This window comes from Cupressus sempervirens, chromosome 8 (assembly GCF_028749045.1).
Source record: "Cupressus sempervirens isolate cs-2001-9-10 chromosome 8, ASM2874904v1, whole genome shotgun sequence".
NCBI lineage: Eukaryota > Viridiplantae > Streptophyta > Pinopsida > Cupressales > Cupressaceae > Cupressus > Cupressus sempervirens.
In genome coordinates this window covers 671,524,592-671,550,688 of record NC_143125.1, presented here as the reverse complement: position 1 = coordinate 671,550,688, position 26,097 = coordinate 671,524,592, and positions in this window count along the sequence as shown.

Here is a 26,097-nt window from a genome sequence, read left to right as displayed (position 1 = left end):
CTTGTAGATGTTTACTTGAACTCCTGAGTTTTGTCTGTGTTCCTAATTTATTGATGCATCTAGTTGGTCAGTTAAAAAAAACAAAAAAATTGAGTTCCCAAGTTGAAACCTTTCTTGATTTGTTATTCTGTCATTTCCAATCCTCCTTGGTTGATCCAGGTCAGATTAGGTCACTTACCCCACTGTTGAAAACTTGTTTTCACCTTGAATTTTTGTTTTTTAACCTCTTGAATTAGTAATCTTTGATTTTACGAGTAACCTTTCTTGGATTTGGTGAGTTAGAAACCATCCTTGTTGATAATATAAACCTTTGAATTCTTTGATAACATGCTTGGAGAGTTGTAGTAATCTCTTGTTCATTTACTTCCTTTCAAATTTAGTTTCAATTAATTATAATTTGGGTAAATCATCCTCCTAATCCATATGTTCTAGGGTATTCACCCAAAGTATGGGGATCTCCTGTGGCAATGTTGGTTTATGCCTATTGCAAAAATTCTATCTTATCATCTCTCTTTTGGACAAGTGAGTGCTTTTACTATCCCAGTTTAGTACTAATGTTTCTTAGGTTTTTCCTATCACCCAGTACCTTTTGTTTTAGGCTGGCTACAACAAGATATCAAGTAGATGAAGAAAAGTGACCTCAAGTTGTTTTAGCTAATTACCCTTAGTTTAAACTTTCCAAATACCTAAGACAATTGAGTGTGAAAAGAAAGCCTTCCCAAATGAACAAGCTACAAAGGAAGAGCAATTTGGACTCCTAGAGTTGGAGAGACCTGCCTTGTTGGAAATAGAATAGAAAAATGATCCTTCTTACATTTATCTCACTAAGTGCATAATGGGAATGCAATTTGAATTTGAAAAATTATTAGAAAATAAGATTACATCATTACATGAATCATCTTCTTTAAGGTATACAACTTCTAATCCAAGATATAAATTGTCTTAATCTTCTAGATCCAAAGACCTCTTGAGCACCAATAGTGGCATGTTATGATGGTTAAGTTGTTGAGTTTTTATCCTTTCCATCAAGGTTCAAATCTAATGGGGGTGAGGTCCCCCATTTGTGGCCTCACTAGTTCATAGCTCTAGGTCAAAGTGTTTACCCCTCTTTAAAAAAACAAAAAAAAGACCTTTTCAGAGAGAAATCGAGTAATAACTCCTTTAAGCATATGTCAATATTTCATGATGGACCTATCTTTGACCAAGATGAGAATTAAAAAAATGGTCCTAGGTATACTTTTGAGAGAACTTTTACTCCTTTGGTATTTTCATATAATATGGTGCTTGATACCTTAGTTGCAAACAAGATCATTACTTTACCATACAAATATTCTACACCTTATGAACTTGAGGTAAAACCTTCATGATGGAGAGATGATCACTATTGTGGTTACCATAGAAATAAATTTCATAAAACTTAAGATTTTATTATGTTGAAATGTAAAATTCAAGATCTTATTAATGATGAAATCATTGATGTTGAAGTTTCTAAAGACTTATATGATGAGGACACTTCTCTTAAGAAAGCTCATGTTGATGAACCTATGTCAAGTGATGGTTTCCTTCATACCTCCACTTCTTCCAACACTTATACTTTATAGAAATCCAACATTCCTCCATCAAACCAAGAGCCTAATGCTTTCTGTACTGACTATGCATATCCTCAAGGGCTATGTCAAAAATAAAGTCAAGCTAATCTAAACTTGGCTACAAACCTTTTTCATGCTACTAAGACTAAAGATGTTTAACCTTCATGTGATTCTATTCCTACTATACTCACTTTAACTAGTCATTCACTATCTCCTCAAGATATTATCATGCAAACCTCATATTATCACTTGCGCTTAGAAGTGGCTTCATGTCAAGAGGACTCTCAAAAGGATAAAGATAAAAATGTCAAGAAAGATCAAGATTAAGAACCCTTCATGTCATCCAATCCTTTTCATGATGTCCATTATATGTTTCATGGTTCTTTTGATCTTTCACACCCTTTCTCATTCATTCCACCATGTCTTAAGTCTTCTCCTACGAAAGATCAATCTATTTCTTACACCATTGAGCTTATTGATAATCAAAATAACCTTACTACACTTTCAATTTCCAAATATTATACTCTATTAAAATTATTTAAAATGGTGTTGTTACTTCCATTGTTGAGCCTATTAAAAATCAAGAGAATGATTATATGCTTATGTTATCCAAAGATCCTTTTCAAGATCAAAGACTTCCATCTTCTTGTTCTACCACTCCATGTTTGCTTCCACTTTCTACTCTTCCTAATTCTTTTCAAGCTCAAAATAGTACTATCAAAGAATTTTCTCCTATTTAGATGCTCATGATCCTATTGAAAATCCTAATGCTTACTCTAAAGATGTTGATATCCTTGCTTTTCATATAGATGTTTATGGACTTATTGATTATCCTTTTTCATCTTCCACATCCATCCTTGGACTTCCTCCACCAATACCAAGGGCTTCACATCTTCCTTCCATCTTGGGTCCTTATGTCCCTTCATTTTTCCCTCCTAACTCTCCTAATAGTTAATCCATTTTGGGTCCTTACATACCTCCATCTCATATCTTTCCTCATGATCAATGTAGATGCATATCCTTCAATCCTTTTCATCCACCCACCCATCTAAACCAATCATATCTTCCTTCTTCTTCCACAAGTCCCAAGTATTTTGGAAGTAACTTGAAAGTTCAATACAAGAAATAAAAGAAATAAAAGAATCTATCTAAAAAATAAGATCAGCATGTATCCTCTAATTGACATAGGGGCATAAATCCAAAAGAGATATCTAAGAAGAGAACTAAAAAACAAGTATGGGTTCCAAAATCTATCATTGAAGATATTCTCTCTAAATCATCAAAAAGAATTGAAAAGCCTATGGCTATATGGATTCTAAAGTCTCTCTTGAAAGAGTCTAATATTGAGAAAAATAGAAGTTTGCATTCAAGCTTCCAAAGACTTCCACTTCATCTTCTTCCAAAAGACTTCTTCCATTCCATGCATGTGTGTTAACATTGATCTTTCCTTCCTTTCCATATACCCTTTCACAATCCTTCCATTCACTATCCTTCTTCCTTCTATCCTTTTTCCCCATTTTCTTATTCCTTCTATCTTCCAACCTCACTCACTTTTCATAAAACCTTATCCTCAATTTTTCTCTTCCATCTTCCTTTCCCTGTTAGCATCTTTGAACAAATCATTTTGAATCCTTGGAATATCATGGTTTATCCTTTTAAGGATAATTATCTAAAAATCTTATCTTCTTCCAAAAAATTGAAAAAAAAATGAAAAAAATGAACAAATTGAAAGTGTGCCTTGGTGAAAACCTAGTAATAGGGTGTCTTGGTAGCAAAAGTAAAAAGAAATAAATTCATCTTATGGTGAAAACCACTTCTTGCGGTGCCTAGGATAAGTACCATGATGAAAACTTGGCAATCAGGCATCATGCATAGTTCTTCTACATCTTTCATCCATTTTTTCGTCTCTCTTTGATCTTGACAATGTTGACCTATACACAAACATTTGGCTATCTTGTGAGATATCTTATGATGATCTTTCTTTCATTCCTTTCATGTTTAGCCTTCATGTCTATTTTCCTCCATTCATTCTAACCTTTTTTTATCCTTTTCTCATTTGATCTTCATCTAATAAAAAAGAGTAAAACACAATGCTATGAAGTCTCTTGACAATTCTACTCCTTTGGACTGCATCCTTTTCTACTTTTGCATTACACTTTTGTGACTTATCCTATGCCAACCTTTCATTTCTTGTCCAAATGTGCTTTACATGACAATTTTCCCTAGCTTGGGTACTCATGAGAAGTTTTCCCTGGAGGATTTCTTCTCTTTATTCTTCTTCACTTTTGTGTCTTCCATCTCTTCCACCAGCTTGTTAATCCCTCTTTTCCTCCACCTTGCTAGACATTGGGACTACATGATGTAATATTACTTGGGAGTTTGATGCCCATTCTATCTAGGGGCATCTAGGCATCCTTTGTATATATTTATTGATCCTTTAAAAAATCCAAAAAAATGATATATTTCAAAAATTCAAAAAATGGTATATTGTCAAAAAATTTTAAAATCGGAAAATATCCTAAAAAAATGATCATCTTAGTGAAAACCTAGCAATAGGTGCTTTGATGTATCTCCAAAAAGATTTCAAAAAATTAAAAATTAAAATATTAAAATGAAAAAATTGCAATAAGATCTAATTGTTGGATACAATTGTTCAATTGTATGTTGTCTTTGATGTCACACAAATGTCATATCAGTTATCTGTCAATGTCTACCGAGTACAGTTGGTTAGCAAAGAAAATTTCAATTTCTACTGAGTGTTCCTAGAAAATACTCTATGGAAACAGTTTCTACCGAATTCACTCGAGCATCAAAAGATTTTGCGGCAGAAGTCAATGTTAACCAAGCTTGCAAGGTTAACGAAGGAAAATCAGTGTTTACTGAGTTCACTCATTCTCCAAAGGATTTGGTAGAGTTTGTAGTGTTAGCCAATCCTTTGTTGGTTAATGCAAGAAATTAGTTCTGAAACAGTGTTTACTGAGTAGGGTTGGCCAATGAAGGATTATATTGTTTTAGAAAATAAAGTTTAATTATTTATGTAATGATTATAGCTGATTGATGTAATGATTATTGATAATTGTAAGTTGTAAATGAGCTGGCTTGATAATTTGTAAGGTATATATGAAAGGTCAATTTGAGAATTCTAAAGTATGTATGAGCTAGCATGCAAGTGTATTGATTGAAGAAGAAAGTGTGAACAAATTTTGAAGGATGGTCAGATATCCTTGAGGAGTAGTAAAGTTTTATTTGATCATAAAGGATCTAGTGGATCAGAACAAATATCTGTATTAGCAATTTAGTTGCATCTCATTTAGGTCTATTCATTGTTACTTTCTCAACATTGTAGTAGTGATTTGTAAATCTCTTAATAGAGTTTATTTAACAGCCATTTTGTAAATCCTCTAACAAGGTGACAGTTCTATTGAATTGTTGTAAAGTCCTCTAGCAAGGCTACTCCTAACAGGGTGATTAAATCCTTTAACAAGGTCACACCTAACTGTCTATATTATAACATTTAACCAGGTTGGCTCCTAACATGGCTCACTTTAGAAGAGTGAAAATCAGTAGCTAGTTACTTGGTGATTTTTCCCATATTGGGTTTCCACATTAAATTCGGTGTCTCATGTGTTCATGTTATTTCTTTTATGGTTGCATGTTAATCACTTTGAATGCTTAAATATCAATAATAAGTTAACATACACTGCATCTACCATGTTACAAGATGGAAATTCCAAGGCTTAACAGGGATAACTTTTTAGCATGGTAGGGATTTATGAGACTTCATCTAGTTTCTATTGGAGATACAAGATTGAAATGCCTTGATGAAGAATATGTAACTCCTTTTGGTACATTATCTATTAATGACATTGTTGAGAAGAAGACTCATAATACCATGATGATAGACATTGCATCTGCTCTAAGCTATAAAGAATTTGATGATATCAAGGACTGCAAAATTGCATTTGAGATGTGGAACAAGCTGACAAAAATCTATGGAGGTGATAACAATGTGAGAAGAGCCAAAGAAGAAGGACTAAGAGGATAATTTGATCAGATGAGAATGAGAGAGGATGAAAACATTGCCAAATATGTTGAAAGAGTCAAAGCAAGTGTTAGTGCAATCAAAGTTTCTAGAGGAGACATCAAAGAGGAAAAAGTTGTAAGTAAAGTTCTTAGAACATTGCTTCTCATTTATGAAATTAGAGTTTCTACAATTCAAGAAAGAAGATGTGAAGCAAATCATAAGATAAATTTAGAGGCCATACTAGGAAGATTGACTTCATTTGAGCTAGATAACTATGACAACTATGTTCCAGCTTCCAAGAACATTGAATCAGCATTTGAGGCCAAGCTTTCACTCAAAGAAAAGGGCAAGAAAATAAAGGAAACTCAGTAAGAAAGTGAAGAAGAATTAGAAGAAAGTTCTGGCAGTGATCTTGAAGTAGTTGAAGTTTTACCAACAAGGAAATATTCTAGAGGCAAAGAAAAACACAAAGGTAAGGTTCCTCTAATCTATTTTTCATGTGAAGAAATTGGTCATATTGTAGCTAGGTGCCCAAACAAGAAAAACAAGGATAAGAAGAAAGGTCACAAATGCAATGGCAAGAAAAATTTCAAATCATTCAAGGAAAAAGGTAAGAAAATATATTTCATGGCTAAAGATTCTAAGGATTTTGATAGTAGTGAAGATGGAATTGTCTACATTGTTGTAAAAGATGAATTTGATAATGATGAGGAAGATAAGATGGCACTTATCTCTCATGTGAGAAAAATGATACATGGATCATAGACAGTGGTTTTTCTCATCATATGACTGGTGACAAAACTAATTTTGAACATTTTGAAGACTATGATGGTGGTAGTGTAAGGTTTGGAAATAATGAACCTTGTTGTATAAAAGGAAGAGGAAGAATCTCACTAACCAAAGAGCTTGTATGTGATAATGCCTACTAGGTTGAAGGACTAAAACATAATCTGTCAAGTGTGGCACAACTAATCAATATTGGATTCAAGGTGGAATTCATGCATGGAAAAGCAAGACTGTTGGATGACAAAGGAAAGCTGATTGGATCAAGCATATAGACAGAGTAAATTGTTCTATCTTGAACTTGGTGAATGCTCATGTTTTATTACTCAAGTTGAAGAAATTTGGTTATGGCATAGAAGGTTATGTCATGTGAATTTTGATAACATTGTAAATATAAGAAAATTCAAGAAAGTAAGAGGCATTCCTAGTATAAAGAAACCTAATGTTGGTATATGCAAGAATTGTCAAATTGGTAAGATGGGAAAGACTAGCTTCAAAAGTAAAACTATTAGTCTGATAAAATTTTGGAAATTTTGCATACTGATTTGTTTGGAACTATTGGAATTGAGAGCTATATTGGTGAAAACTTCTTCATTCTTTTTGTTGATGACTACTCTAAAATGATGACTATTATGTATCTGAGAGAGAAATCAGAAGCATTTGAGAAATTCAAATGGTATTTGGCCAAAGTAGAAAAGGAAATAGGAAAAACACTAAAATGTTTGAGGTCAAACAAAGGTGGTGAATTGATCTCCCATGAATTTAATAACTTTTGCATTAAAAGAGGAATCAAAAGACAAGTATCAGCTCCTAGAACTCCCAAGGAGAATGGAATAGTTGAAAGGAGGAACAAATCTATCATGGACTATGCAAGGACTCTAATGATTGAAAAGAACATTACTATCAAATACTAGAAAGAAGTTATTAACACTGTAGTTCATACCTTGAATCGAGTACAGCTGAAGGACTCATTTAATACCCTCTATGAGTTATGGTATGGCTATAAACCCAATGTAAGCTACCTAAAAGTATTTGGAAGTAAATGTTACATCTTGAAAGAATCTAGAAAAGGAAAATTTGATGTGAAGGGTGATGAAGGTATATTTTTGGGATATTCTTGCAAGAGTAAGGCATATAGATGTTTTAATTTGTCTACTCACAAAATCATAGAAAGTGCACATGTGAAAGTTGATGAGTTTGTAGAAAGGATTGAAGAAGAAAGCAAAAAGGAACCAAAATATTACAAGAGATTTTTTTCATTGAACCTAATACATTGTCAGATACATCTTTCAATCAAGTGACTTCTACTCCCGAGTCTTCCTCAATCATCGAGTTACAAGAAGTTTCAACTAAGTCACAAGGAATCGAGTCACAGTCTAAAGCTACCAAGCTAATACCTACCAAGTCAGAGCAGCCAGAACTTGAATTTGAAGAGCAAGAGGATGACAATATAGTTCATTCAAGAGGCAAGGAACCTGTATTGGCCAAGTATGTCAGGAGACATCATGCACTAGATCAGATTATTGGAGATAAATATGATGGTACTATGAAAAGAAGTAAGCTAAAAGGTACTTGTTTACTTGCTAATTTTGAATCTAAAAATGTCAAAGATGTATTGGAAAATGAAATTTGGATTAACGCTATGAATAAGGAGATAGAGCAAATAGAGAAGAACAAAACATGGACTCTTGTACCTAGGCCTAAAGATAAAAATGTGATTGGAAGAAAGTGGGTATTCAGGAATAAGTTGAATGAAGATGGTAAGGTATCAAGGAACAAAGCTAGATTGGTATGTAAAAGCTACTCTCAAGAAGAAAGAATTGATTATGGAGAGACTTTTTCTCCTGTTGCAAGATTGGAAGGTGTCAGGACCTTACTTGCATATGTTGAATACAAAGGATTTAAGGTATATTAGATGGATGTCAAATCAACATTTCTCAATGGTATTCTTGATGAAGAAGTCTACATTGAGCAACCTGAAGGTTTTGTTGATCCATAAAAAAAGGACATGGTCTGCAAATTACACAAAGCATTGTATGGTCTAAAATAGGCCCCTAGAGCATGGTATGAAAGATTGCATAACTATCTTATTCATATTGGTTTCTACAGAACTAATGATAATAGTAGCTTGTATATCAAGGAAGGACCAGATAACAAGATTGTTCTGGCAAAAATATTTGTGGATGATACTTTGTTTATAGGGAATGATGATCTATGCAAAGAATTTTTAGAGAAAATGAACAAGGAATTTGAGATGTCTATGTTTGGTGAGATCAAATTCTTTGTTGGACTTCAAATTCAGTAGAGCAAGAATGGTAATAACATTACTCAATCTAAGTGCATCAAGGAGATACTCAAGAAGTTTGGTATGGAAGATTGTAAACTAGTTGGAACACCCATTTGTACTAGACTAAAGCTTACCAAGGATGATGAATCAAAAGAGGTAGATTAGACCTTATATAAATCAATGATTGGAAAGTTACAGTATGTGGTTCATACAAGAGCTGATATTGCTCTTGTAGTTGGTATACTGGCAAAAAATTTAGCAAAACCTAGAGAAAATCATATGATGGCAATCAAAAGGATCTTGAGATACTTGAAAGGAACTGAAGATTATGGTTTGTGGTATAAACTTGGAGGAAATCTAGACCTAAAATTATTCACTAATGTTGATTGGGCTAGTAATTTGGATGATAGAAAGAGTACAAGGGGAGGTGTATTCTTTCTTGGAAAAATATTGGTATCTTGGACAAGTAAAACCCAAAATTGCACATCCCAATCTACAGTAGAGCTAAAGTATGTTGCAACAACAGTAAACTATTTTAATATTGTTTGGTTTAAAGTAGTAATTGGAAGGCATGAAGGTTGAGATAAAGGAACCATTTGTCATGTTTTGTGATAATACAAGTGCAATTAAAATATCCAAGAACCCAGTGATTCATTCCAAAACCAAGCACATTGCAATAAAGTATCATTTTGTCAAAGAATTGGTGCAGGATAAGGAGATTAGACTTAACTATGTCCATACAAAAGAACATATTGTTGACATATCACTAAGCCATTACCTAAGGATGCATTTTTGTATCTAAGAGGTAAGTTAGGAGTCATTCCCCTATCTTAAGCTCACTAAAATAAAATTTTAGTGATGCATCAATAGGAACCAAGTTGAATATCTATTACTTGATGTAGCATAGTCATGGGAACATTGCATATGAATCAGTACTTAAGTTACATTGTTATTCATTTGGCATGTGTTTTCTTTGGCATGTGTTGTCAAAGAAGGAGAGTTTACTGTCATATCTTTCTAAAATTTGAATTTGTCTGTGGAGAATTTGTTGTTTAGAAAAGAAGCTATGTAATTCCTTCATGGAGGGAGATTACGCATTAGTAAAGTTTGTGGCATAAAATCTAAAAGGGAAAAATGTTCTGTTAGGAAAAGACTTGTTTTCAAATTTCATTGTGCTATGACATGTTGTGTAACCATCAATGCCAAAGAGGGAGATTGTTGGATACAATTATTTAATTGTTTGTTGTCTTTGATGTCACTTAAATTTCATATCAGTTATCTATCAGTGTCTACCAAGTTCAATTGGTTAGCAAAGAAAATTTTAGTATCTATCGAGCTCATTTGGTTAGCAAAGCAAATTTTAGTGTCTACTGAGAATTCCTAGAAAATGCTCTATTGAAACAGTTTCTACTGAGTTCACTTAGGCATCAAAGGATTTTGTGGCAGAAATTAGTATTAATTGAGCTTGCAAGGTTAATGAAGGAAAATTAGTGTTTACTAAGTTCACTTAGTCTCCAAAAGATTTTGCAGAGTTTATAGTGTTAACCGAGCCTCTATTGGTTAACACAAGAAATCAATTCTGAAATAGTGTTTACTGAGCAGGGTCGACCAATGAAGGATTTTATTGTTATGAAAAATAAATTTTAATTATTAATGTAATGATTGTAGTCGACTGATGTAATGATTATTGATAATTGTAAGTTGTAAATGAGCCAACTTGACAATTTGTAACGTATATATGAAAGGTCAAATTGAGAATTCTAAAGTATATATGAGCTAGCATGCAAGTGTATTGATTGAAGAAGAAAGTGTGAGCAAACTTTGAAGGATGGTTAGATATCCTTGAGGAGCAGTAAAGTTTTATTTGATTAGAGAGGATCTAGTGGAGTAGAACAGAGATATGTATCAGTAGTTCAATTGCATCTCATTCAAGTCTATTCATTGTTACTTTCTCACCATTGTAGCAGTGATTTATAAATCTCTTAACAAAGTTGGTTTAATAGCTATTTTGTAAATCCTCTAACAAGGTGACAGTTCTATTGAATTGTTCTAAAGTCCTCTAGCAAGGCTACTCCTAATAGAGTGATTAAATCCTTTAACAAGTTCCCACCTAATAGTGTGTATTGTAACCTTTGACTAGGTTGGCTCCTAACAAGGCTCACTTCAAAAGAGTGAAAATCAGTAGCTAGTTACTAGGTGGTTTTTCCCATATTGGATTTCCACGTTAAATTTGGTGTCTCATGTGTTCATGTCATTTCTTTTATGGTTTCATGTTAATCAATGTGGATTAGTAATAAGTAAACATACACTGCATCTATCGAGTTGTAGCATTTTTCTGTATGTTTACCAAGTGGTAGCAGTAACTAGTTTTATCAGACATCTAAGGGATTTGTGGATTTATTTTTGTGGTAACTAATTCACCCCTCCCCCTCTTAGTTACTCCATCTATATTTCCAACACTAATTGGTAAAAACTTAGAAATGAGCGCTACTTGAGACCTGTGCACCCCTATTTCTTAATGTATGTCCTCAACATGTAGCCTTTCTCCATCATTCCTTGTCCTAGTTTCCTTGGTTTGAATTGGTCTTTGTCTTTAACTAGGGGGCATAACTATTCTAGCTTTGGTCTCTTGTATGCGTTAGTCTTTAGGACACCCCACAAATGGTGTTTTTCGACACCACCCCAACTGTATTTTTCAATACAACCCCTAACATAGAGTATTTTTCAACACTTATTGGTTTGGTCTTACCTAGTTTTGTCATGTGATCTTACCTACTTGCAAGAATTTGATTTTTATCCTCAAAACTCAATATTAGTTAACACACGTAGATTTCTAAACACAAACACTTAATGCTTGAGCTATGTCATGATCTTTTCTTTGTGTGCTAATTGTTATTAATTTTTTTTAGTGTTCTTGTCTAATAAGTCTCTCCACTATGCATAGCTAGAGGACTTGGGACATGGGGCATGTGTTTTTATTTACTTTATGCTTGTGGGTGTGGACTTGAAACTCTAGAGTGTTTCTTGTTGTCCTCTTGAAACACTTAGGATATTTGAGGCATCATCCTTGACTATTTTTGCACAACCATTCTTATGGTCATCCTAGCATCTATGCCTTGATGTGAACATGGTTTTTGTACATTAAATTGGGTAAGCTAACATTAGATTCATCTTGACCTTTATGTCTTTGATGCTTATGTTATAATCTTTCCACATCACAATCCAATATAAATTGCATTCATATCTTCATAGTTACACTTGTGACTAGTGATGATTGTGTGATTTTTTGGTGTCTATTTATAATGGCCCAGTGATGAAAATAAGTTCCTTAACATTCTCTAATGAATGATGAACACAAAATCATATGTTACAGTTGCTCTATTTCAATTACACCTTTGCATTTTCATGTAGCTTGCATTATTAGACTTCTTTTTTAGGTTGCATTATGAGTTTGAGAGGGTTTACCTTCATCTTTCTTGTGGACTTTTAATCAACTTTGGTCATGTCTTAATCTTCATTTCCTTATCTTCTTTAGTGATATCAATTGAAATTTTCTTTCTTAAATAGTTGATTGATTTTGAGACATTCTCTTTCTTCTTTCCATTTCATTTCATCTCTTCCAAACTTCTATCTTCCATTTTCTTTCACCCCACTTCTTTTATTTTAATTCAACTCTGGGGAATAATCTTTCATTCTTGATGATCTACCTTGGTTTTGTGATCCTTATATCTTTCATCTCACATCAAGAACCTTATTTTTAGTTCGATTTGATCAAATTTATAAAATAAAAAAATTTCCTCTATTTCATTTTGATTTCAATCATGAAGGGGCAGTACCTATCAAACTTCAATCCTTGATTCATCTTTATCAATCTTTGTTCCACCTGGGATAACCTTGTATTTGTCAAGACAAAATTGTTATCAAAAATTGTATTCTTTTTCCTAATGTGTTCCTAAGTTGACAGCACATCTATTTTGTTTTGTGATCCCAAATCGACCTCACACTTCAACTGCATTCTTTGACTACTTGTGTTCTTGAAATGATCACACATTACTCAAACAGAAGAAAATGTATGCACCCTAAAATGGTCAGTTAGACTATGAGCCCCCATTCTTCAATTTATCAATTTTTTGAATCAATGCATCGCAATATTTTATTGAATCAATTCAAATCATTTTCCTTGATCACATTATAATTAATTTAATTACTTCAATATTTCCTAAGGTTCAGTCATTTCATCAATAATCTTATTTAATTAAAAGAAAACATCCCTTTTAAATAAATAAAATAATCTTATTTATTTAGAAAAAAAATCTCTCTTTTAATAAAATAATCTTATCTTATTTAATCAAAAAAAAATTCCTTTTAAATAAATAAAACAATCTTATTTAATTAAAAGAAAATTTATTTTTTAATTAAATAATTTAATCTCATTTTATTAAAATATATGTTTTTATTAAATAATTTTATCTTATTCAATTAAAAGAAAACAACCTTTTAAATAAATAAAATAATCTTATTTAATTAAAAGAAAATCTCTCTTTTAATTAAATAGTTATATCTTATTTAATTAAAATCTCCCTTTTAATTGAATTATCTTATCTTATTTAATTAAAAGAAAATCTCTCTTTTAATTTAATAAATAAATCCCCACTTAAAGATCTCTTTTTCATGAAAAAAGGAAATAAATCAAATAAAATCTTATAAAGATTCCCTATTTTTTGCACATATTTCTAAGTGGTGGGCTTTTTCCTCTTACTTACCTTTTAAGGGATTCATCCCACATTGCTCTTGTGAAAAGCCTCCCACCTCCACACTTTCCTTTATAAGGAACCCTCTCCTTGTCATTTGGATAGATGTTAGTTGCTATAGTATTGTTATGTTGCAGGTTTGGAGACTGACTTTGGAGGAGTTTGAACATTAGGGTTTGAGCCTTAGGGTTTGGACATTGGAGCTTCATTACAACTTCTTTCTTCTTGTCTTCTTCTATCATGCATCCATGGCTTCAATCATCGTGCTTCATCCTTGTATTTTCATAGAAGCTTAAGTCATATTTGCTTTCATAGATCAGTCTTGTATTGTTATTTCCTTTCATAGATTAGATTTTCTTTTTTACATTGCTTTGCATTGTTATCATTTAGATTAGCTTGCATCTTCATTTGCATGCATATTTGATGATCATGGAGACTAACACTCTTATTTTCCTATTTAAATCTCTCATTTTATGGTGTACTTGCATGGGCACAAACTAGGTCAAACTGAGGGCCTCCATTACAAACTCTTACACTCCATGAATAGAGAGCTACAAGTCACCATTTAAGATCTCATTCTTCAGAAATCTTAGATATTATGACACATAGAAGTGTTTCAACATTTTATCACACAAGAACTACTTTAATAATGAAAACACAAAGGAAGATAGGAAGATGAAACATTCTTGTATGAAATTGAAAGGGCATACATCCTCATCATGGGATCATTTTTAGATTGAAAAACATCAAAGAGGCAAGGAGATAATAAGGTCATGATTGTCTCTCATTGTACTTGATAGTGACTAAAAACTCTATAAATGGAATGAGTGGAAATTTTACATTGTGGGGAGGAATAATAACCAATGTTTTATTCCCATTGTTTAACAAATGCCTCTATATGGAGGTATTATTTTATTTGATACATATGGACCTTCATTAGAGAAAATAGTATCAAGGATGTTCATGTGCAGATAAGTATTCTTATCTTTTACATTTATCCACCCATTGTAGTATCTTCTCTACTTATAACTCTATACATACTATAAGACTTAATTGCCTTGATCTTTTCCTTTATGTCTAAGGATTTTCTTGTAGGAAAGAAATTTTGGTACTTTAGACATGCTACCAAATATTGTGTAGACTCAATCTTATGATAGTGGCTCTAAAGAAGTTATAATCTAGAATTCATTAGTCATCTAATGATCAAGATGAATAAAGTGAGACTCTTGAAGTAAATATTCATGATGACTCAAATTATGAGCATGCTTCTATATTAAGAGGGAGTCTGACTATAACATGATTTTGATGGGCCTACCTCTATGTACATAATGAGGAAGCAATGACTTATCACCAAAAAGCTAGGACAATTGACATTAGAATTAGAGGGATTTCAAATAGAGCTCTAAGGGAGTAACTAGAGGACTTGACTTCTCAAGATTATTTTTTAGTGGAAGAAATTTGAAGTGTGATCTCTTCTATTGGATACAATTGATTAATTGTGTGTTGTCTTTGATGTTACACAAATTTCATAATCATTATCAGTCAGTATATGTTGAGCCCACTTGAGCAGTGAAGATAGTTTTCTATGTCTACCGAGCACTCCTATGTTTGCCTAATTCAAAAGGCAATGTCTATCAAGTTCACTCATGCATTAAAGAAAATGATGTTGAAAGTGAGTGTTAACCAAGCTCACTCAGTTAATGAAGGAAAATTGGATGGAACTAGTGCTAACTGAGCTCACTCAGTTGCCAAAGGATTTTTGTGAGTTTGTAGTGTTAACTAAGCTTCGGTTGGTTAACAAAGGAAATCATTTTTTATTTGGTTTCTACTGAGCTACGTCAGCTAATGAAGGATTTTCACATTTTGGCATAATAAGCTTAATTGATTTATCTATTGATCCCAACCGACTAAGGTGATTCATATTAATTATTCTAAGTTGTATTTGAGCTGACTTGACAAAGTGGAAGATATAAGTATAAGGTCAAGTTGTGATTTCAAAGTGTGAAATACAAGAAGATATTATTAAAGATTTACTGATGAGAAGAGGAAGCGAATTTGAAGGATAAGAAGAATATCCTTGTGGAGTAGAAAAGCTATATTCGATCAGGAAGGATCAAGTACAATCCAAAATAGAGATCTATAATTAGAAAATTAGTTGCATTTAAATCATTGCATCTCATTATTACTCTCTAACCATTGTAGCAGTGATCTAAATCTCTTAATAGAGTTGGCTTAATAGCTATTTGCAAATCCTCTAACAAGGTGGTAGTTCTATTGAATTGTCTCAAGACCTGTAACAAGGCCACTAATAACAACGTGATTAAATCCTCTAATAGGGTCACACTAACAGTGTATTTTGTAACCTTTAATAGGGTTGGCTCCCAACAGGGCTCACTTCAGAAGAGTGAAAATAGTAACTAGTTACAATTGGTGGTTTTTCCCAAATTAGGTTTCCATGTTAAATCCTGGTATCGAATCTGTTCATGTTATTTTCTTTTATATGTTTGCAATTCAGTTAAAATAATGGTAATCATAGATAAAATATAAAATTTTATATGTTAAGCATTTACCGAGCTAATTCAGATATTACCAAATTACAACATTTTATGTGTGTTTACTGAACTTCAGCAATATTTAGTTTTCATTTTGTATTTTTTACTAACATCTAAGGGTCTAGGATTTATTTTAGTAGTAATTAATTCACCCCTCCCCTCTCAGTTACTCCTCTTATATTTCCAACAATTGGTACTAGAGCTTTCGGCACTTATAGAGAAGGTTTCAAGCACCTAAGCTAAAGATTAGGATGTCTTACATAAAATAGATTCCCAAGTTGAATAAAGACAATTTTATAGCATGGCAAGAACTTATGAGGTTACATCTAGGTACTATCAATGATTCAAGTTGAAAGTATCTTGATGCTGAATACAAAACTCCCACTGGAACATTATTAGTTGAAGATATTACTAAAAAGAAGAATCATAATATCATGATGACTGATATTGCATCTAATCTCAGTTATGCTAGATTTGATGAGGTAAAGGATTGCAAAATTGCTCATGTAATGTGAACCAAATTGAAAGATATATATGGAGGAGATGACAATGTAAGAAGAGCCAAAGAAGAAAGGCTTAGAGGACAGTTTGACCAAACAAAAATTAGAGAAGATGAAAACATTGCAAAATATGTGGAAAGAATCAAGGCTAGTGTAAGTGCAATCAAAGCATCTGGAGGAGACATTAAGGAGGAAATTTTTGTAAGTACTCAAAACTCTTCTTCCTATTTATGCAATTAGAGTGTCTACTATTCAAGAAATGAGATGCGATCCAAATAATAAACTAGGCTTGGATGCTCTAGTAGAAAGACTGACAGCTTTTGAACTAGACAACTATGATAACTATGTTCTTGCTTCAAAGAATATTGAATATGCATTTAAAGATAAAATCTCACTCAAGAAAAAGGGCAAGAAATCAAAGTCCAGTTAACCAAGAAGTGAAGAAGAAGGAACATCAGAAGAAATTTTAGACAGTGATATTGAAGTTGTTGAAGCCCTACTTGTAAGGAAGTATTCCAAAGGGAGAGGAAAGTACAAAGGTAAAGTTCCTCTAATTTGCTTTTCTTCTGAAGAAGTTGGTCACATTGTTTCTAGATGTCCAAATAAGGAAATCAAGGATGAGAAGAAAAGAAATAAGCATAAAGGCAAGAAGGTCTCCAAGAACTACACGGACAACAGTAAGAAATCTTGTTTTATAGCTAAAGATTTTGATAATAGTGAAGATGAAATGGTATCTATTGTTGTGAAAGATGAATCTAATGATGAAGAAGACAAGATGGCACTTATGTTTCATGTTAGAAAAAATGATATATGGATTATTGACAATGGTTGTTCACATCATATGACTGGAGACAAAACAAAATTTGAGCACATGGAATATTATGATGGAGGTAGTGTAAGATTTGGAAACAATGAACCTTGTAAATAAAAGGAAAAGGATGTATTTATTAACAAAAAAACTTGTATGTGACCATTCTTATTGGGTTGAAGGACTAAAGCATAATCTATTGAGTGTGGCACAGTTGAATAACATTGGATTTGAGGTAGAATTCATGAATGGACAAGCCAAACTACTGGATGGAAAAGGAAATCTGGTTGGATCTGGCAAGCAAACAAAAGGTAATCTATTTTATCTTGATCTCAATGATTGTTCAAGTTTTATTTCTCAAGTAGAAGAAAGCTAGATATGTTACAAAAGGCTATGTCATGTGAACTTTGATAATCTAGTTAAGATAAGAAAACATAGAAGAGTAAGAGGTATTCCTAGTTTGAAGAAGCCTGACATGGGTCTATGAAAGAATTGTCAAATTGGTAAGATGGGAAAGACTAGCTTCAAAAGTAAAAACTATCAATCAAAAGAAGTCTTGGAAATTGTGCATACATATTTATGTGAACCTATTGGAATAGAAAGCTATAGTGGAGAAAAGCTTTTCATTCTTTTTGTTGATGACTATTCTAGAATGATGACAGTAATGTATCTAAAAGAAAAATCATAAGCCTTTCAAAAATTCAAGTGGTATCTGGCAAGAATAGAAAACAAAACTAGAAAGAGGTTGAAATGCTTAAGATCAGACAAAGGTAGTGAAGTCATCTCCAATGAATTCAATAATTTATGCATTGAAAGAGGAATCAAAAGACAAGTATCAACCCCTGGTACACCATAGTAGAATGGTATAGATGAAAGAAGAAATAGATCTATCATGGATTGTACAAGAACCTTGATGATTGAAAAGAAGGTTGCTCCCAAATACTGGAAGGAAGCTATCAACACTACAGTTCATACCTTAAACAGAGTACAATTGAAGAAAGATTCAAACAAGACACCTTATCAGCTATCGTATGGCTACAAACCTAATGTAAGTTACTTGAAAGTATTTGGTAGCAAATTTTATATATTGAAAGAATATAGAAAAGGAAAATTTGATGTAAAAGGTGATGAAGTTATATTTCTAGGATACTCCTATAGAAGTAAAGCATATAGCTATTTGAATTTTTCTACTCATAAAATTATAGAAAGTGCACATTTTAGAATTGATGAGTTTGTAGACAAGAGTGAAGAAGAAAGCAACAAGGAAATAGAAGATTACAAAACATTTATTTACTATAAACCTAATACCCTACCAAATCTATCTGAAAGAAAGGAAGCTTCACCTCCCAAGTCCCCAACAGTTACTAAGTTACAAATAGTGCAACCTGAGTTATAGCCTGAAGAACCCAAGTCACAATTAGAGGCTATTGAGCTAGTTCAAACTGATCCTAATGGACCCCATTCACAGACAGAAGGACCTGAGCTTGAAACTAAAATTCAAGATAAAGATGGTGGAACTCATTCAAAGACCAAAGAGCTTGTGTTAGCAAAATATGTCAAAAGGCATCATGCACCTAATTAGATCATTGGAGACAAATCAAATGGAATGATGACAAGAGGCAAATTAAAAGGTACATGTTTACTTGTTGAATTTGAACCTAGAATTCTTATAGATGCTCTAGAAAATGAAAGTTGGATTGAAGCAATGAATGAAGAGATAGAATAGATAGAAAATAACAAAACTTGGACTCTTGTTACTAGACCCAAGGATAAAAATGTAATTGGTACAAAGTACGTATTTAGAAATAAGTTGAATGAAGATGGAAAAGTTACAAGAACCAAAGAAAGATTGTTGTGCAAAGGTTATTCTCAAGAAGAAGGTATTGACTATGGTGAGACTTTTGCTCCTATGGAAAGACTAGAAGTTGTTAGAACTTTACTAGCATATGTAGTACATAAGGGATTTAACGTATATCAAAAGGATGTCAAGTATGCATCCTTGAATGGAATTCTTGATGAGGAAGTCTACATTGAACAACCAGAAGATTTTGTAGATCCTAACAAAAAGGACATGGTCTACAAATTACATAAAGCACTATATGGTCTCAAGCAAGTTCCTAAAGCTTGGTATGAAAGACTTCATAATTACTTGGTACAAATTGATTTTCAAAGGACAAATGATAATAGTAGTCTGTATATCAAGGAAGGACTAGACAAGAAGATTGTGTTGACAGAAAGATTTGTTGATGATACTCTATTTATAAGAAATGATGACTTGTGCAAAGCATTTTTAGAAGAAATGAGTAAAGAATTTGAGATGTCCATGTTTGGTGAAATAAAATTCTTTGTTGGATTGTAGATACAGCAAAATAAAAATGGTATTTACATCACTCAATCTAAGTATATTAAGGAGATACTAAAGAAATTTAGAATGGAACATTCAAGACCAATTGGAACCCCTATGTCTACCAGACATAAGCTTTCCAAAAATGATGACTTTAAAGAAGTAGATCAAACCTTATATAGATCAATGATTGGAAAATTGTAGTATGTAGTACACACAAGACCTCAGATTGCTCTAGCAATTGGAATAGTGGCAAGATTCTCAGCAAATCCTAAGGAGAATCACAAGATGGCAATCAAGAGAATCATGAGATATCTAAAAAGTACTAAAGACTATGGTTTATGGTACAAACCTAGAGGCAATCTGGACTTAAATGTGTTTACTGATACTGATTGGGTAGGAAGTCTTGATGATAGAAAAAGCACTAGTGGAGGAGCATTCTGTTGTAGTGTTCACAACACACACCCCATTCCTCACTAGGAATGGGGACCCTCTACCTTTTCTTTGACTCCCAGACTCATAAGTCGAGAATTGGGAGAAAACTGTTCTAGTTAGAAGTGTTAGAGTTGTCAAAAATTGAAAAACACAAAAACATTAGAAAAAAATTTTAAAATACGTACAAAAATTAAGAAATTTGAAAAAAATATTATTATTATTATTATCATCATCATACACAAGTGCACGCATGGGAAATGTGTGTATCGTGCATTGGCACACATGCTGAGGCACATCGCACACCTAGCCCAGTGCAAGAGAGGGTTATAAAACCCCTACCCCAAACCCTCAAATGCATGTCTTTGTTTCATTTTTGCATTCGTCGAGCAAACCAAAGGTAAGGAATTTAATATAGCACCACCCATAATAGTGAGCACCACACGCGCTTAAAATATTTAGGGCTGAACTTGATACAGTAGCGTTGCACATGCTTAAACTATAGCGTCGCCCATGATGACAAGCCCCGCATAGTGCTTAAAACCCTCACGCCGCACATGATATAGTAGCATCGCATACTTAAAACCCTTAGCGCCACCCATGATGGCAAGCACCACATGTGCTTAAAATATTTAGCGCCACACTTGATACAGTAGCACCATGCACGCTTAAACCATAGCACCACCCATGATGGCGAGTGTCATGCGGTGCTTAAAACCCTTATGTCACGTGTGATATAGTAGTGTCATGTACTTAAAACCCTTAGCGCCACCCATGATGGCGAGTGTTGTGCGTACTTAAAACACTTAGCGCCGCCCATGATGATGAGCACCATGCCTTAAAACACTTAGCACCACACTTGATACAGCATTGCTGCATGCATTTAACCCTTGGAGCCGCCCATGATGGCAAGCACCACATGTGCCTAAAACCCTTAGCACCTCTCATGATGGTAAGTGTCATGCATGCTTAAACCTTGGCGCCACCCATGAAGTAGCAAGCGTTGCGCCCACCTAAACCACAAGCTCCGTGTGTCTTTCAAAAGCACCACGTGCCTATGGCATCGCACGCGCCCTCTAAAGTTTTGTGTCGCGAACAATCATAAGCCTATTGCACGCATGCCATAGATATATTTTTTTTAAATATTTTAAAAATACATATATGTAAAAAAAAAAATTTAAAATTTTTAAAAAAAGAAATAAATAAATAAAATATAATAAAAAAATAAAAAGGGATAAAATAAAAAAAATAAAAAAGTAAATAAAATGTCCAAATGGGACATTTTTATGCTCATTTTTATTCATAGTTTTTTTTTACTTTTTATCTTTGACTAATAAACATCTTTCTCACAATGTGTAGGTGACCAAATAGCGTCCACATCCAAAGTAACACCCAAACCTGTAGTCTTCAAATTCCAAGGTGTACCTTCAAAATTGAGATTCCATGATGATCATGAAGAAATTAGAGATACCAACTTGGACACACAAACTTAGGAGAGTTCCTGAGAATTTGCAATAAACCAACAAAGAACTTAGCCATGATGTCCACATTGATCCGTTCTAGATTGGTAAACATAGCATCACATCTGGTGTTAGTACAATCAACTGAGCTAATCATGGCCCTCTCACAATGCTTTGTTCTTGAAGAAAGAGTAATCAAGAGTGTCACCAGAGAAGTGGTGTTGGATCTGTGACCTGATAACATTGAGACGATCTTTCATCTTCCTAGAGTAGACCAGTTCATCTGGCTCTCATATGACACAGCTGAAAGATGGTACAGGGAGCATCAGCAAGAGGCCACTAACATCATACAATCTTCATACCTCATTGAGAAGCCTCCTCGGGGAAGGATAACTAGCAAAGTGGATATGACTCGAGGATACATGAAGGAAGATATTGGATACTTTATCATTCTCTTGAGCAGAGTCATGGGCTTACCCACAGTGGGCCACCTTAGCACTTTTATGGTCAACTTCATTGAGATCATTAGACAGGAAAATATACCATTGGACTAGGCCACCACACTAAGTGAGATCTTGTGTGAGCAACTGATGATGGTGAAGGATAAGAAGAAGTTTTACATGACTTCTTACATGGTGTACCTACTTGCAACAAGGGTGAAAAACTATCCCAATTTGTACAAGAGAGGCATTATGCAAGACCCCAATGCCTAGCCCTATATTGTCTACCCTTAGCTGGCGAAGAAGAAGCTCTCAGGGTAGTGCAAAGAATACAGAATCATGAATGATGTGTTCATCTTTGTGATCATTCGATTCATTAATGGAGACTATGGGAAGAGGTCATCTGATGAAGCCAAAGCACAAGTCACAGCTCTCGGAGCCTACTTCATCCAGTTCAAAATGTTCACCTATCTACGAGTAGTTGGTGCATCCATCAATCCTAAGAAGCTCCCGAGATACCCAAGTGACAAGTTGGTGCTATTCAAGATTTCTAGACAAATTGAGTTAGCCTATGAGAAGATAAAGACACAACAAAGACCTTGCTAGGCATGGCTATTGGTCATTGGACCTTATCAAGTGAAGCGGAAGTAGGATATTCTCTCCTTTGAGTGGGAGTGGGAGAACTATCCTCTTGACAAATACAACTCTCATTGGCCATATTTTGTAAATTTTGGGAAAGTGGAGAGTCTAGTAGGAAGAGACTTCCATTATGAGGATGATGTTGAAGATCACTGGATGAATGACACAAATGACTATGATGTCCGCATTAGGGACTATTGTAGGATGACTTTGTATCTAGTAGAAAAGGCTCTCTAGTTGAACATCTCAGAGGAGATAAAGTAATAAGATTTGAATAAGTTATAGGACCCCTATTCAACACAAACAAAATTGGTGAAAGACCCATTGTGAATGCTGAGGTTGACAGGGAGGAGGCCAATGATATTAATCACCAAGCAAGGCATGTTATCAGAATGATGAAGGATTGGATCAAGAAACCTTTTCCACTTGATCCAAGTCCTAACACAATGATCTTCGATGCACATACTCACCTAGAAAGAGGTAGATGAAAGGAAGTAACAATCCCTACCTTTGCAAGTCAGTCTCCTATTAGGCCATAAATAGTGTACCAACTTGATCACCCAACTGGATATTATCGCCCTTCTAAAAGGAAGGGAAAGAACAAAAGAAAGAGGACCTCTCCTTAGAGGATTCAGATAGAACAGGCACCTCCCTAGTAGTAGGAATAGAGTCTACAAGGGTCCCAAGATATTGGAGCTACCCAAGTCTTGGATGAACCATAGTGTCCTTCCATTGTGTATAGCCAACCAGAAGAGGGAGAGATTTTGCAAGTCTCCATTCCTCCTACACAAGATGAGCCATCTTCTCCTTCTACCTCCAAGAAGAAAAGAATTAAGATTTGGATGAAGAAAAGGCAAAGGATCAATAGGATATTAGTGCCTAATCCATCTATTCCCTAAAGCATTCCAAAAGGAGATGAAGAGGAGGAAGAAGAAGAATCAGAAGAGGAAGGCAAACAAGTTCCCCTACAGGGAAGAACTTGGCTAGCTAGAGCCACAAAGGTTCAAAGGAGAAAGAGTGCCATGGGTACCCCTCCATCTACTCAAGTAGAGCCTTTAGATCTCTCTTCTTTGGAAGATGAAGTATAGCAGTGGGTGGATGAGCAAAGTGAAGAAAGCGATGATGTTTTCTCAATGTTACATTTTGATTTCAAGCCCATAAGTACAGAGTTGATTAGGGATAAGATCAGGGACACCCCTACAGGTGAACCTCAACAAGAAGACTAGATGCAAATACCACCAAATACATAGGGTCTTTATCTTACTCCTCCATTTCCACCATGAGTTATAGTGGTAGAACATGGCTCGGTGACTCCTCCACCTCAGAGTTTAGAGGAAGAGCAAGTTCAAAAGAAGCCATCATCAGAAGAGTGACTGGAACAAATGGTGACTAGTGAAATGTCAGAAGGACAGATGGTTGAATATTCCCAACCACTTTCCCAAGACATTGAGGTTCAAGCCATAGGATCCATGGAGACTAAGGATAAAGAAGGGGAGCCTTCCCAATAGGATACAACTCCCAGCAGGACTGACAAAGGGAAGGAAGTAGCAAAACATACTCCTTCATCATCAAGAGCCAGGTCTTTAGTAGGATGCATCCCAAGGTGGATCCAAAAGGAGATAATGAGGAGTACTAAGCCTCAATTTTATGTTTCAGAAGAAGACATTTGTGACATTGTAGAGATCTTGAACAAACCTGAGTCTCCATCACATGAGGCAACACCATTAGCATTTGTCACCAGCATAAGGAATCAGGATTTATTTACACAAGTGGCTCTCCCTCTTGAAGGCATAGATGAAAAAGGCCTTAGCCTTGAAGACTATAAGTTAAAGGATGTTATGTTGGGAAGTCCTACATAGGATTAAGCCTAACAAATGATGACTATGAGAGTCAAAAAAGTCCTCAAGTACATGGAACAAGAGGAGATTGAACTCTAAGAACTTTGAAGGCAAGTTGAGATCCTAAAGGGATATCTAGCCAAAGTTGTTGGTCCTCTTGATCCTGAATAGCTTGAGCATACTTTGAACATTGTACTTAGAGAAGGGGGAAGGTGTGTAACTTGACCCATTTTTGAAGGCTTGTTAGGAATGGCAAGAAAGTTTTGAGGAGAAAGGTGTTATGATCATCACGAGAAATTTGAAGTTACTACATGCTACACAGGAGAACATGAATAAGATCATAGAAATTTTGAAGTAGGAATTTAGTATCATGGATGAGGTACGGTCCTAGAGTAAGGATTTGCAGACTCTACAAGCCATAAAGGGCCAAAGATATCAAGTTCTGATCAATGTATATACCACAAAAGAATTAGACATGATTCATAATTGGATAGAGAAAATAGCGGATAGAAATAAAGTAATTGAGACATTACATGAGGAGATCCATTAGTTCAAGGACCAAGCCTAAGAGCAAATTTTGGAAGCAGAGAGACACTATAGTGATGCATGCTTGGATATTTTTGAAGATGAGGAACAAGAAAAGTTGTTACTTGTAGAGATAGTGGTGGAGAATTTCAAGAAGATTTTTGTGGAGGTTGCTAGTGATGAGAATATTTGACAAGCCTTCAAGATAGAAGAAGCCCTGTTAGAGTTAGATACCAAACTCAGAGATTTTGTAGAGACTTGAATTGAGGTGGACAACTAGAGACAGAAGGTCAAGGATAAATCTGAGGCTTTAGATCTTCTAGATGTGGCTAAGATAATTGAGATGATAGAGAAATTCAAGGGCAAACATCCAAACATAGCTTTGAGATGAAGAAGAACAAAACCCAGATGCCAAAATTTCAATTTTGACACTTAATTAAATTTTGAAATTTTGACCCTGTCGAGGTCTGCAGCTATGCAAGTGTGCAGGTCCGCAGCTCTACAATTCAAATGTGCATTGAGAGTTAATTGCTTGTTCCAAAAGTAGTGTTTTCCATGCATCGAGAATGCATTCTGACAGCAGTTTAACTTTGACTCATGCCTAGTAAAGGTCTAGCTTCTATTTTTGGCACCTCCAGACACTCCTACTTTGACTGAAGGCTTCCTCCTACTTTCTCTCTCATAATTTCTTTGTTTTTGACATGTAAAGGGCTCATGCATCCAATTAATGAATAAAATATGGATGGAGTCCCTCTAAGCACCAAATTAATTGTTAGTCTATATATATTTAGTTTGTTTTAATGTTTTAAAAGCATTTTATTGTATGCTTGATATCTCTCACTCTCAACACAAATTGAGGAGATGATTTCTTATGAATACCCTATGCTAAAATGTAACAAAGGCCACCAATATTATGCAATGAAATTATGCTTTTGGTTCTCACATTTGGAGTGTAGTCATTCTTGCCTAAATGTGTCCTTATTTTGTGAATTTTGTTCATGGAATTGTGATTGAGCCAAAGGTTTATTGTGTTGTTTCTAGTTGTGTGATCTTTTACTTTTGGTGTTTGCTACAAATTTATGAATTTTGCTAACATATCGAGCTTGAGAAGAGATTAGCAAATTG